The sequence below is a fragment of the Mytilus californianus genome, unplaced genomic scaffold, assembly GCF_021869535.1.
Source record: "Mytilus californianus isolate M0D057914Y unplaced genomic scaffold, xbMytCali1.0.p SCAF_4, whole genome shotgun sequence".
Lineage (NCBI taxonomy): Eukaryota > Metazoa > Mollusca > Bivalvia > Mytilida > Mytilidae > Mytilus > Mytilus californianus.
The window spans coordinates 96,655,555-96,664,166 of record NW_026262690.1 but is presented as its reverse complement, the minus strand read 5'-3'; the positions used below and the strand labels follow the sequence as shown (position 1 = coordinate 96,664,166).

The 8,612-nt window shown below is 29.1% G+C and overlaps 1 long non-coding RNA gene across 1 annotated transcript; it reads right to left on the bottom strand.

The window, feature by feature from the left end:
- Window positions 1-2,438: 2,438 nt before the first annotated feature.
- On the bottom strand, window positions 2,439-7,886 carry LOC127699046 (uncharacterized). The gene is made up of 3 exons (XR_007981043.1): window positions 7,799-7,886; window positions 6,435-6,603; window positions 2,439-2,766 (listed from the first exon to the last, which is right to left on the bottom strand). It is a non-coding gene; the product is annotated as an uncharacterized LOC127699046 (long non-coding RNA).
- Window positions 7,887-8,612: the final 726 nt, after the last annotated feature.

Here is an 8,612-nt window from a genome sequence, read left to right as displayed (position 1 = left end):
TAAAATTGGATAAAAACAGTAAAACATCCCGAGTTAAAATTTGATAAAAACAGTAAAACATCCTGTTAAAATTTGATAAAAACAGTAAAATTTGATAAAAACAGTAAAACATCCCATTAAAAATTGATAAAAACAGTAAAACATCCCTAGTAAAATTGGATAAAAAAACAGTAAAACATCCCATTAAAATTGGATAAAAACAGTAAAACATCCCGAGTTAAAATTTGATAAAAACAGTAAAACATCCTGTTAAAATTTGATAAAAACAGTAAAACATCCCTTTAAAATTTGATTAAAACAGTAAAACATCCCCAATTAAAATTTGATAAAACAGCTAAAACATCCCGAGTTAAAATTTGATAAAAACAGTAAAACATCCCATTAAAATTTGATAAAAACAGTAAAACATCCCCAGTTAAAAACTGATAAAACAGCTAAAACATTCCCAATTAAAATTGATAAAAACAGTAAAACATCCCATTAAAATATGATAAAAACAGTAAAACATCCCATTAAAAATTGATAAAAGCAGTAAAACATCCCTAGTAAAATTGGATAAAAACAGTAAAACATCCTATTAAAATTGGATAAAAACAGTAAAACATCCCATTAAAATTGGATAAAACAGTAAAACATCCCGAGTTAAAATTTGATAAAAACAGTAAAACATCCTGTTAAAATTTGATAAAAACAGTAAAATTTGATAAAAACAGTAAAACATCCCATTAAAATTTGATAAAAACAGTAAAATATCCCCGGTTAAAATTTGAAAAAAACAGAATAAACATCCCCAGTTAAAATTGGATAAAAACAGTAAAACATCCCATTAAAATTTGATAAAAACAGTAAAATATCCCCCGTTAAAATTTGATAAAAACAATAAAACTCACGCGGTTAAATTTGATAAAAACATCCCGAGTTAAAATTTGATAAAAACAGTAAAACATCCCATTAAAATTTGATAAAAACAGTAAAACATCCCAAGTTAAAATTTGATAAAACAGTAAAACATCCCGTTAAAATTTGATAAAAACAGTAAAATTTGATAAAAACAGTAAAACATCCCCAGTTAAACTTTGATAAAAACAGTAAAACATCCCGTTAAAATTTGATAAAAAACAGTAAAACATCCCCAGTTAAAATTTGATAAAAACAGTAAAACATCCCCAATTAAAATTTGATAAAACAGCTAAAACATCCCCAATTAAAGTTGATAAAAACAGTAAAACATCCCATTAAAATTTGATAAAAACTGTAAAACATCCCATTAAAAATTGATAAAAACAGTAAAATTTGATAAAAACAGTAAAACATCCCCAGTAAAATTTGATAAAAACAGTAAAATATCCCCGGTTAAAATTTGATAAAAACAGTAAAACTCCCCCAGGTTAAAATTTGATAAAAACAGTAAAACATCCCCAGTTAAAATTTGATAAAAACAAATAAAAGCATGTTACAGAGCTTCACATGCTGACTGAGCCACCTCACTCTCAGTCTGTACCAGGAAAATTTTTTTTGACTGAGCCGCCTCACTCTCAGCCAGACCGAGCCGCCTCACTCTCAGCCAAACCGAGCCGCCTCACTCTCAGTTTTTACCAGTAAACGTGGATACTTGGTATGTATGGTGGGGACGTTACTATACCCAGAGCAGAGGTATAGCATCTGTGAACCCTAAACACAGAGAGCGGCTTAACTTCCCATACGTGTATACAAGTATCCAATGCTTACTGATATTTAACGTTATCAAGTTTTTCATGTCAGTCACTGAAAATAACTAATAAAATATAACTACTAGAGAATCTACTGCAATAATAACACAAAAATCTTGATTCTAAGTTTCCTGTTCTAAGAAATTATATTTTTATCTATAAAAGTTCAGATTTACTAAGTAAGTCTAGGTTTGATATTCTTGAAGGTTATAAGGATTGAAGATGTGGCTTTTGTGTACACACAGTGCGACAGTAACTTACCAATAGAGTAAAACCAGATTTAAAAATGTCATAATGCAGTCTTTAACAATAAACGATTATAACTAATAGTACCTTATGGTATTCGAATGTTATATGGCTATAATATCTTTTGTATTGAAATCCATGATAAGCTATAATTTATTCATTATCTTTTTATCTTTGGGCTTTAGGGATAGTTGTCTCATTAACAATCTTACCACATCTCCTTACCTTTTTATGACTGAGAGTTAACTGTAGTTTTCTGTGTTTACCCTTTGAATTATACTTTCAGACTAAAAAATAAACAAAAGGCACCTTGTAGGGAATTTCTCGAAGCACATCTATCAAGAATAAGAATATAAGAATTAATTCTGTAATAAGAGTCATGAAAAAAAGAAAGAAAATCAATTTTTTATGCTGTTTTTATAAATTCAAGATAGAAAACACATTTTTATAATTCATTTAATGAACACATATTCTTCATTTCATACACAGAATTTATTGTCTTAAACAAATTCTCCTGAATTCTACATAAGACAGTACAAGTTCTTCAAGTCTTTAAATGCAAACAAATTTTTGTCACATCCAATTTTTTGCCTTGTATGTCTTCATATGAAAAATATGACATTCAAGTCATACAAATGCTACTCACATTAGTCTATGAAATAACAATTAAATATTAATTATTGTCTCGTGTCTGTTAAAGCTTCACTTCTAATACAATTCACTTTATTCAAAGATTTTGACCACTATGATTCCTCTTCAAACAAACTTTTCTCAACATACCAAAAGCTTGTTATGATCTTTTCTCAACATACTGAAAAGTAAAAACAACATTTACAATCTAAAGTATGGTGCTTGTTGGAGTTTAATCAGCCTTAAATCAAACAAATTGCAAAATAAAAATCTTAATGTCTGATAAATGCAAAAGGGGACCAAGGGGAGGTAACATAGGTTAAACATGTCAGTGTTCTCCCCAGAAATTTTGGATAGCATCACATTTGGCGTAAAAAAATAAACTGTAGTTTTTTTCAATGTCATTTGACGCTTCGCGGCGATGCTCTATTTCCTTTATGTTATATATGTTTATATTGTTCAATTCATAACTGAGAATACAATTAAACTTTAACCATGATAACAGTTGTTTCAGTTTATGATGTATGTACATAGGAAATAGACAAAATGAAAAATATTTTATAAAAGAATTACACAATACAATAGATATCTGTTGCCTCAAATTTCAATGAGAAGGAGGAAAGGTTGATTTCCCTGTACCTATGTATGGCTGTTTTTATATTATTCAATTTCAAGATATCTTGTAGAGTTAAATATATATATCTTGTCTTCTTGAGTTAATTATCAGTGTTGTTCGGTCAAGAGTTGAATGTTTTTCGATATTTGAATTCTTTGATTAGTTATTCTTTTTACTACATCGAATTCACAATTTGCTTTGATGCAACATCGATGTCTTGACAACACCTATTGTTAAATGACTTCAGAGGAGTGAAATCGATAATAAAATTGAGAATGGAAATGGGGAATGTGTCAAAGAGACAACGACCCGACCATAGAGCAGACAACAGCCGAAGGCCACCAATGGGAGTTTATTTCACATGTGAAATTATTGGTTTTATTTCACTGGGAAATCACAGTAATTCATTGCAACCAATGTAATAAATCTTATTTGATCTTAACTCAACAAAATAGCTTATACACTTTATAAGATACCTTGTTTACTTTAAAAGAAAATTGTTTAAACACATTTAGATACCATATATAGTTGATAAGATATTTTATACCTTTTTAAAGATATTTTTTAAACAAATACTTTGATATATCTTATATTTTTTTGAGATATTTTGTATATTTTATGAGATATCTTGTATTATTATACTTTACTATAGTAACCACTAATAAAATAATTAAGATATTAAAGTATATGTTTTATATTTCTTCTACGAGAATAACCCCTTTTTCTCGCAGCAGATTGCATGTAGACACAATAACTGTTTGTTAATATGCACATATGCAAAATAACTGTCCTGGAATATGCGTGTAGGCACAATAACTCTTCAGGAATATCCGTGTACATTTCAATGTCAAAATAACAACTAGCTAGTGAAAATATGGCAGCCGCCTCAAGATTAATAAAAAATAATTTCATCTTTGTATTTAGTTCAGTATAATGATACAGTTATGTCCATCATGAAGAGTTAATATCCAAAATTATTATATCAAGGAAAGGTTATTTTCCTCAAGGTCAGTAGAACAATAATTGTATATAGTTCATAAGATATCTTCAAGGTTATATTATTTACTTTATATAATATATCTTATTCAATGTACATTATATCTTTTCAGTTTATAAGATATCTCAATTAGTTATATAAGATATCTGAAATATATAAAAATATCTCATTAACTATTTAAGATATCTTTTTTAATTTTAAATCAAATAAGATATCACATAAGAATATTACATATCTTATTTACTTTGCAAGATATATTATTCAATTCAAATTCTTTATTACCTTGAACTTTACAGTTCATCGGCATCAATATAAAATTTCGAAGTAAACAAGAAACAGACAGAGAATGTTCATGTTATGATGTTGTCTCTGATTTTAAATGCAGTAAAATTGTATATTCCTAATTTGGTTAACTGTTTGATGTTCTTTACACTAAAAAAGTTAAATAAATTTAAACACACTTGGCCTAGACTGGGAACAGTATTTTACAAGATATCTCATTTAACTTATAAGACATATTTTATTTACTTTATAAGATATCTTTAAAACAAAAGAATATATAAGATATCAATTAAGATAAAGATATCTTTTTTGCTCAATAAGACAATAAGATAACTTAAAACCTAAAACAGATATCAGAGGCAGATTTAAAGGGGGCCAAGGGTACCCGGGTCACCCCCCCATTTTGTGGGAAAAATTTGGTTGATTATATAGGGAATCACTGAAGCATGACTGAAGCGGGGCCCCTCTTAGGCAGTCAGTGGGCCCCCCTTATGAAAATTTATAGATCCGCCACTGGATATGTAATCCACTAGATAAGATATATTTATAAAATGTATTTATTTGAATCTACAAAAAACTTTTTCACAATTATGATTATTTCCAACATTAGTTTTTGTAAAGAATGTCCATTTTAAACAGATTTGAGATAAATACTAGAAATTTGACAAGTTTGGAGCTATCTATAATCATTTATAATTTAGTAATGTGCATGTATACAAATAAACCAAAATATTGTTAGAAACTTAAAAACTATCATTTTATAAATTTTAGTACAGATTAAAAACAAGAATGTGTCCATAGTACACGGATGCCCCACGCCCACTCGCACTATCATTTCTATGTCAGTGGACCTCGAAATTTGGGTCAAAACTCTATTTTGGCATTAAAATTAGAAAGATCATATCATAGGGAACATGCGCACAGACCGAAAAACATAAAGCCCCTAGGTGGGGCATAAAAATATTGTAAAGGGTTTAGTGTCCCAGGATTTCCTATAACTACTGCTTTCAGTGCAATTTAGTTTAAAGTTGACTGACAAAAACCTGAGTCTATTTATCAGTAAAATAAAGTAAATAAGAAAAGTCTTAACTGTGCTTAGGGTATTCTCTCTTGTTTATGAAAAAGCTTCTGTCCAATTTAAAAAAAAAATTCTATGGAGGTTTATGACAAAGTTAATTTGTACCAAAATATTGATGGCAAAAATGTTATGCCAATATTTAGATAAAATACCAGGATGTAGGGCCAAATAATTTCTGTGGAGAGAGACGAGAAATGCCAATGCTAATACAACTTGATACCAAATACCATTGACTTATTATAAGTGGATCCCTTTAAACTAGTCAAAACACAAACTTTTAACAAAATAGCAATACAAACGTTTCAAAGTCATTGAACCATGACAAGGGAACAGGACTATATAATCTCCATAGAAATGTCTCAGATGAGCAAATGCTAATAGGATTGCATATTGATGTGTTTTAACAAAAAAAGTCTGAACATAAAAAAAGATTTTGATGGAAACTACTAATGAAAAATGTTTCTATTTCTATTTAATAGTCTACTGTGTAACAACTCTTTGAAGAATCTGCAGATGGTTTATTGTCAAGCAAATTTTATGGCCTTCACCAGCAAATCCTATTTTTCAGTGATAGTTACTCCCTCTCCAACAATTTTTACAAAGTTTGCAAAAGCTGCTTAAGTGACCTATTATTTTTACATCATCTTGAATATGTATGAAACATTTGCCACAGTACAGTAAACAAGCAATGTCGGGGCAGGTAGCAGACTATATGGTATGGGTTGGACTCATTGTTGAAAGCGCTATAGTAACCTATAGCTGCTTAATTTAAATATGAATTATTTGGACTCTGGTGGATAATTGTCTCATTGGCAATCACTCCACATCTCTTTAATTTATGACAATTGATGAAAATCAACCAATCAAGTCTCCTACCTGTAAACTTTGCTTTAAATCTTCTCTGATGTAAGCATCTCCTTTATACCAATTTCAAAATTCATAACTCAGCTTCTCCTCATGTCATGCATTGGCTATCTTCATATTTCCTTTCTATGCATTTAACTCTGAAGATTCTCCATTTGATTCAGTCGCTATTAATCATTTCCTGAAAAACATAAAAACATGAATAAGGATTAACAAGTACAAGGCATAATTTTTGAAAATATTTATATAAAAAAATTCATAAGGGTTCGCAGAACCCAGTGTCTCGCCTACTTTTGCTGTTAGTCGCAGGCTCAACAAAAATGGGGAAATAAATATTAAAAATTTTCCTCTAAATACTATCTTTTGATTGTAAGAAGCTTCTGTCCAAGTTTGGTAAAAATCCAGGATGGTTTATGAATCTAATAAATGTTTCAAAAACTTTAACTGCAGACTGTATGTAATGTTAACTGGAAGAAAAACTAAGTCCATTCATAAGTAATATACGGAAAAAAACAGGAAATACATTTTTACAAAATTTCCTTCTAGATACTAGCTTTTGATCAAAAGCAAGCTTCTGTCCAAGTTTGGTACAAATCCAGGATAGTGAAAGAAAGTTAATAAAATTTTTAAAACCACAGAGTGAATGTAATGTTTCCTGGCAGAAAAACTAAGTCCATTTATAAGTGAAATACAGAAAAACATGATTTTTTTTTTTACAAAATTTACTTCTGGATACTATCTTATGATCATAAACAAGCTTCTGTCCAAGTTTGGTAGAAATCCAGGATAGTTTAAGAAAGTAATTAAAATTTCAAAAACTTTAACCACAGAGTGAATATTTGTGGACGCCGCAACCGCCGAAGGAATGTAGGATCACTATGTCTCCCTTTTGAGACAAAAGTCGCAGTCTCGACAACTAGGTAGTTTTGAAATAACAAAAATAAACACCCCAGGTCAATCATCCTGTAATACAAATACAAATAACAGTACAAAGAAAGATAACTCTGTTCATTTTAGATGACAATTTCAGATGACAAAAGTACTCAAACATTTCCTACTGGAAAACTGTGAATTTCCATGTCTTGGACTTATGGAATTATGTGTAACGAATAGAAACCATGAGAAATTTTGAACTCATCATAATATATACATCTAAATATTTAACGTACAACAATGTATTAAGTTCTACCAAATATTCTGCTGATAGTAATTTTTCAGGTCATTCTATTAAAATTTATAACAACATTGTATAAGTACACATAAAGCAAAGCATACAGCAACCTAACGTAATAAGCTTGATAAAAAATAGATTATAGCCGAGCTTAAGACACATGTTAAGCACAAAAACACACATATAAACAGAATACAAAACCTACCATGTATGAGGTACAAAGGTCTAGTATACACAAAACTTGGGAACCCATGTGGTACTACATCATGTACAATATTGGAACAGTATGGTTCAATATCTGTAAATAAAAAATAATCATAACTATTGTTGTTGAACAGTTTGTGTATATACAAAAATATGTCTTAACATGCATATTATTTTTGATACCAAAAACTATTTTATCTATTTACTCTTAACGTTATTTCTATTGCTTCTTTTCACTAAAACTGAGAAATCCATAAAATTTGGCTTAAATAGTTACAACATGATTTTTTGACTGTGTTGATTAGTTTTTCTGATTTGACCAATATTTCATATATGTTTATGTGTTTTAATATTCCATATGCACCTTTTATTATGAAATCATTTATTTTGACCAATCATACAAAATCATCTTTAACATTCATATCAGTATATTAGTAGGAATGTGAGATATTGATTAGAAAAAACTGACCTTATTTGATAAAATCAAAGATGTCCACCAAATATGAATACAAATTATATCAAGGAACATCACAACACCATTCAGTTCAAAATATAAGCAAAATCTAACCAAACAAAAGAATTTCCCTCCAAAAAAAAACATATGACTTAGTTTTTTTATTTTATCTTTATCATATGACTTAGTTAACCAATTATCATTAAGAAAAGAGAGTTTTCATAAAACTAACTAGTAAAACCTAGAGAGTAAACATATACCCAATCTATCAAAACTCACTGAGCCATGAAGAAGTCTTACAATTTATATAACCGCTGATGTATGACTAAAAACTACTCATTAAGTACTTAGATTAAAAATA